Source organism: Palaemon carinicauda, chromosome 20, assembly GCF_036898095.1.
Source record: "Palaemon carinicauda isolate YSFRI2023 chromosome 20, ASM3689809v2, whole genome shotgun sequence".
NCBI lineage: Eukaryota > Metazoa > Arthropoda > Malacostraca > Decapoda > Palaemonidae > Palaemon > Palaemon carinicauda.
The window spans coordinates 64477370-64484869 of record NC_090744.1 but is presented as its reverse complement, the minus strand read 5'-3'; positions in this window follow the sequence as shown (position 1 = coordinate 64484869).

Genomic DNA, 7500 nt, shown 5'->3' with positions numbered 1-7500 from the left:
TCACCCTTTGCATATTAATTTTATGAAAGATATTCGAAGGGAAATATTGAAAAAAATGGAACAAAAAGAAATTTCATTCTGCCCCGTTGTGACGATATTAAAAAAGGAAATCGGATTCAATTTCACGCAGATCGTTAAAGAATTATATTCCCTTTCTTGATTTAATAGAAAATTGGAAAAGAGAGAGAGAGAGAGAGAGAGAGAGAGAGAGAGAGAGAGAGAGAGAGAGAGAGAGAGAGAGAGAGAGAGAGAGAGAGAAGTTTCACCCGTGACATCACTTTACTTGAGAACACTAATCATTTGATTTTTTTTAGCAATTAAAATTACCCAAGAATAGGAAAATATCTTTAATGAAATCCATTATGTCATGGTGATGGCAAAAATTTAATTTTCATTTTTAAAACTCTTCGATTTCCTGCAGTTCCTTAGAACATTTAAAGAAACTGCGTCATTACTCATCTTCTAAAAAAGTGAACTTACCTGAATTTCATCGTATGGCAGTAGTAACAGTAAAACATTTAAGACAAAACTTATATTTCTTAATCAACATTCAAATAGCTATAGCAGATTTACCATATTCTTTATATAATGTCCAATATATATGGAAGCAAAAAGAAAAAAATACTTCAGGAGTAAGAACATATTCTCTCCTTATTGCTATAACTAAAGACGAGAGTTTTGCTGTGATTATAATATTTCTAAGTTTTTGTACATAACGTAAGTATTTAGTTGTTTGTCCACATATATAGGCATGGGAAGCTCTTCATCATTTGATTGTGTATTTTCAATGCATTTAGGAAACTCAGAGGTGCAAGATAATTGTAAGTTTAGTTTTAAAATTAATTTTGTGAAAGGAATGTCTGTGCTATCGTAGCTTGTATCCTACCTATTCTTCTTTTTTCTTACCATGTGTAATTTGTATGCTACGCAAGATTTGTTTGGAGAAAATTTACTGGGCAATTGATTAATAATAGTATAACTATCCTCCTTTTATCCTTACTTTATTCTCTGAGATGTATGATGAATCCATGAAAAATTACACAAAATATTGATATCCTATGCTCTTGGCATATCTTCAATTCGTTTGTTGACTTTCTAGGAATTGTACGTATTCGCTCCTATTCGTTCGTGTAACCTGGGAAGGGGATCCGGGGGCCTTGCCCTTGTCTTTATATGTGACCTGGGAACTATTATGTGAAGTTTGGTGGGGTGTGTTTAGTTTTGTATCCCAAAATTAATATAACTTAGGTCGGGAACACATTTTCTATAGAAAACAAGTTTTTTCTATAGTAAATACTCTATAATATATTTTTCACCTTTTCCAACTAAAGACATGTTGTTTAAAAACATACACACATAAACACACACATATAAATATTTAAATATATATATATATATATATATATATATATATATATATATATATATATATATATATATATATATATATTTATATATATATATATATATATATATATATATATATATATATATATATATATATACGTATATGTGTGTATATATATATATATATATATATATATATATATATATATATATATATATATATAAATATATATATATATATTATATATATATTTCTCACCTTTTTCACACTAAATCCTTAGCAGGATGCTTTCTACATTCTAAATATTTTGATAGGATACAAGCAACAATAGCACCGAAAAATTTAATATACTATTATGTATTTCAACCGCCTGGACCAAAGGTTTATTACTAATCTCTTTTAAAACCAATTGACCAACCTACTTTTTGGTGAAAAAATTCATGACCAAACATAGACTTTAAATGGACTAATATCTTGAATTTTAGGACATGGCCAAGCCTATCCAGTGAAGATTTACGAATTCATTCGGGTACTTATCCCTCCTAACACCCACCCATCTGTCCTTATTGTTTAAACCTCACTTCACCGCCTGTGTTTTCATTCATTCCCTACTCATCGCTCTCTATTTTGTTTTTCAGTTTTTGTAAATTCCAATATGTATTTTTTTTTTGGTCTTCAATTTTATTTAGGTTTTATTTATATTTTATATCACACTATTTTTTCTCTCTCTCTCTCTCTCTCTCTCTCTCTCTCTCTCTCTCCTCTCTCTCTCTCCTCTCTCTCTCTCTCTCCTCTCTCTCTCTCTCCTCTCTCTCTCTCTGAACAATATATAATAAATAATGAATACTATGAACTTGATAAAGGGATTCGATAACAAATATACACACATGATAGGTGGAGAAATTATAACAAAACCTGGCCATGCATTTATCCCATTTCCTTTTATTATGGATAAACAGATCATCCTCTTCATCGCTGTCCATGGTGACGAAGACGAGGTCCACTTCTCCGTGTATATTGTCTGATGACTAGTTCTGTTCCTCGAACGATTTGGATCTTTTTGGTTGAGATCAGCTTTGCCTCCTGGAATATCGCTAGCAAATTTTCCGGAGTGAATCTCTGTAACGTTAAACGCACATGTCGCCTATATAGCCGGGGACCTGTTTGATGGTGTTCACCTCAGGAATTGGAAGTGGCAGTCGGATTATCTCATGACCCCATGACCAGGTAATTTTGTTAACCTTGTTGAGGTTCTGAATGTTTCGTCTAGAAGATCAACAGCAGCGCAAGGCACTAAGGTTGCCTGTGCCCATGGCTTGAGAGATTGATAAATTCATGGAGTATTGGTGAAGGAGTAGGAATAAATTGGTAGTTCGCCTGTTTACATGGCAGAAATTAAATGAATTCCATTATTGTAAATAAAAAGAACAAAGAAAATCTTTATGAAAAAATATTTAGTCTTCAGAAAGAAAGATAGAAAGGAGACGAGAAGTAGAAATACAAGGAAATAAAAAAAGAAGAAAATTAACAACAAAATTGAGGAAGAAAAAGACAGAAAATGAGAGAGAGAGAGGAGAGAGAGAGAGAGAGGAGAGAGAGAGAGAGAGAGAGAGAGAGAGAGAGGAGAGAGAGAAAAGTAGAAGGAGGAAATTAGGAGGAAGGGGAGAAGAGAAGGAGTGTGGAGAAGACAAGGTAGTTTGTGATGACGTCTCTACCTCACCTATTCCAATTCCTTCACTAGTGCGACCGCTGTCGGCTATGATGCAATGAAAGTAAGGAGTAAACGCCGTAATGAAATATATTTTCCAATGCACTATAGCATCAAAAGTTAGAGAGAGGTGTGAAATGGCAAGTGTTAATATATCATGCTGGTGTGATTGTTTATTACGAAGATAATAGCAATAAATCTTGATCAACAACGAATAATCTTCACATCTAAGGAGTCCCGTATTACTGCTAGAGTAATAAAGACTTTATGTTGCTTGAACAAAACGTCCGTATAGTTCAACATGTGACAGCTTATGAGAACCCCATTTTTTGATAAAGGAATACTGTAAAAAGTGTAGATGAGAAGACGTCCGAATTTCCTTTGAGCTCTGCACCTGAACCTCTCCCATTTGCATGAGAATAACCTGGATACTATCCAATTGTTATCGTCCCTTGTTGGTTTACGTAGCTCCCAAACTCATCTAAATTGGAGTTTTATATCTAAAATGATCATAATAGCTGTTATAACCATTCCTTTCATGAGGGTCAGTGTGATGTAATCATAAGCGAAGCTTAGTTGATCTTGCACGAAACTTATATCATATCGAAAGTTTAGCAGGAGTTGACCAAGCAGTTCCAGTAACCATAAAAAAAACAGATTGACATCAAGAGAAAAATTGCCAAGTAAGTATTTTATTTTTTAATTTTAATTTTTGCCTATTCACAGGAAATTGTGAGTTAAGGGATGAGCATACTGACGCCTGAAAGACATGATGATCTACAGAGTCCATGTTTATAACTATTTTCTATAGTGTAATTTATTTTGCAGAGATCTTGAGAGTGTGGCGCATCAGTCGTACTCACAAAATGACTAACATTAGGTTTTTACTTCCAGAGAAAAAGAAATAATCTAATTAAAATTAAGATGTAATATCGCAATTTCTTTTAATTCTGTTTTAACTAACATATACATAGGTAAGTTAATATTTTTTTTTTTTTTTGTGACTGTGATTAAAACATTATGTAGGGAATTGCATAGACTTATCAATTTTTGCCTATGGTATTCTTTTACTTTCTTATTTTTTTTAAAAATAATATATAATTAAATTTTACGCCAATAGAGCTTATAACTAATATTTACTGAATATTAGCATATAAAATGTCAATAGGAGCTAGCCACACCTTAACTATTTTGTGCACAGTACATTGTATGGCATAAAAAGACTTGTTTATCAATTTGAATTTGAGTGGTGGGAATTTTGTCACCCTCACTTATCATGTGACCGGTTTCTTAACTATTTTATTATGAATTTTCACTTTTATGTATATCCAGCAAACACGAGGCAAGAGAGTGGGAAAAAACGAAGGCAATTGCTGAAATTACATAAGTAGCCAGTGATGTTGCACGAAAATATTACATGCGAACGCGTACCATGCCCGACCCTCGGAGGGGGCCACAACACTAGTATCATCCCATTTCTATCATAAAAGTGTCCTATCGTAACGCCAGCATCATTGAATAAAGTGACTAGTGTTTATTTGTTCCTTTGTTTTAACTGTAAAATATATCTGTAAACTATATCTCTCTCACACCAAAATAATGAATAATGCTTAAATAACTCTCATGGATGAAAGAACTATAATGTCCATTCGCTTATTCTGGCTCAATGCATTTGCTAAACATTCAAGATATCTTGGCCCTAAGTGAAACACGTTTTAAGGGGATTTGTAAGGAAACTTTAGACTAAGGAAATATATATGTATATATATATATATATATATATATATATATATATACATATATATATATATGTATATGTATATATATATGTATATGTATATATATATATATATATATATATATATATATATATATATATATATATACATATATATATATATATATATATATATATATATTTACTCAGGAAGATCAGATGGAGCTGGAAGAGAATGGGTAGGAATGATGATGACACCAAAATCAGAAAAAGGTATTAACCGAGTGGAGAGCTGTAAATAGTAGATTGTTACTAGCAAAGTTTAAATCAAAGTAGTGCAATATGAGTATTATAGTTTGCTATGCCCTAACAAATGATTCCCCTGAAGAAAGGAAAGTTGAATACTATGAAGAACTGCATGGGATAATAGATGAGTTCCCTAAAAGAGATATGAAAATTGTGATTGGTGACTTCAATACGAAAGTTGGAAGAAATAATCAAGGGATAGTGAATGTGATGGGTTTCGAGGGTCTTGGCGAAGTTGCAAATGAAAATGGAGCATGTTTCTTAAGTTTCTGTTCAGCAAACAATCTTGTCATTAGAGGTAGTCTGCTCCAACATAAGAACATCCCCAAGTATACACAAACTTCACCATGTATCTATTATAAAAATCAGATAAATCACATTACCATTAAAAAATAGAAAAAGAGGACTCAGAGAAATGTAAGAAGCTATAGACGGGCAGATATTGGTAGTGATCCCCACCTTATTGCTACACTGAGATTAAAACTGAAAGCATCCAACAGAAAGATAGATAGAATACCTAGGTTTAATACAACTATGTTTCCATAGGAAGAGCACAGAGAAACATTTGCAATTGAATGTATGAATTAATTTGTAGTCTTAGAATCTTTAAGAGACGATGAACAGTCATTTAATGAAGAATGGTGTGATACTAAGAACATATATCAGTCAGTTGGTAGTGAAGTTTTGGGACAAACAGTTACAAGGAGAAAGCCATTGATATCGAAAGATACTTGGGATACTATAAAAAGGGGACAGCGACAGAAATTGATTGTTGAAAGTTTTCGAGGAAGTAATGATAATTACAAGGTAGAGCATACTAAGTATTCCAGTATTGACAGCGAGGTTAAAAGAAAAGCCAGTAATGACTGGATAGAGTATTTAGACAGTAAAGCAGATGAGGCTGACAAAGCTATGAATTCAGGAAGTGGCTTTGGTGTACGAATTGCTCATAGAATTATTAATGAAATCTCAACTGGGGCAAAGAAGAAGCATATACCCATAAAGAGAGATGGGTGTGTTATAGCAACGGCAGATGAAGAAAGATAGGATGGAACACTTTAGGTTGGTCATGAATAGGACATATGAAGGGAATAATTTGATTAATATACCTGAAGCTGATGACTACCTTGATGTGCCCATGAATGTATTTAGTGTGTTTGAAGTCGAAGCTATCCTAAAAAAAACTAAAGAGAAGGAAAGCTCCTGAGTACGATGAAATAACTGCCGATATGATATTGGCCAAAAAGGAAGTAACTCCCAGACTACTTACAAAATTATTTTATAGAATGTGGCATGAAGAGGCGAAGCCTGATGAATGGGAGTTACAAGTGTTGGTGAAAATAGCTAAAAAGGGAGACCTGACTGATTGCAAAAATTACAGAGGCATAACACTTATATCAGTTGTTAAGAAAATATATATTATACTTATTCTTGAGAGACTGGAGAGAACGATTGATGGAAAGCTGAGAGATGAACAAGGTAGAAGTTGCACTGATCAGATTTTCATTCTGAGACATGTTGTACAGCAATGCATAGAATATAGATATACCTTTTTGATCGTATTTGTGGACTCTGTAAAAGCCTTTGATAGAGTGCACCAGCCAATTTTGTGGAGAATCCTGCGTTATTATTGAAATCCTTTTAAATATGTAAATATGATTAGTTTTGTTCATGACCATAGCAAGTGCAAATTTAATGTTAATGGAGTCATATTGAATGAATTTCCAGTGAACAGCGGAGTACTCCACGGGAATGTGTTTTCACTTATGTTTTTCATCCTCCCCATGGACTTTGTAATGTGTAGAATAGTCAGAGATGGTGAAAAAGGATTGGACTGGGTTGGTGATAGGAATTTAGCAGACCTAGAGTATGATGATGATGCTCTCCTCCTTAGAATAACACGACACGATTTGCAATGCTTGCTTACCAGAATTCCTAAAATTTCACACGAAGTTGGGCTGAAGATATATAGAAGAAAGACAGAGGTGATGAGAATGGAGTATGCAATGGAAAATAAAGTTTCATTAGAAGGAGAAAAAATTAATGAGGTAGAATCATTTAAATATCTAGGAACAATGATCGCCAATACAGGGTCTTTAGAATTAGAGTTTAGTGAAAGATTGAAAGTAAAAATCTGATAACGGCTAGATTAAATAAAATTTGGAAATCAAATCGCCTAAAATTTCATATAAAAATCAGACTATATATCAGTATAGTGAGATCGGTTATTCAACAGACATGAGTCATGGTATGAACATGAAACAATCTGCAATAGATTTAGTAGATTTTGGAAAAAAAAAAAAAAAACTCAGAAGGATATAGGGAGTTAAACTGGGATGAAACAGCTAGTGCTGAAATTTCTAATCTATGGAGTAAATTTTGTAGTTCTTACAGTGAAGTTAGTCAAGCTTCATTTTCCAG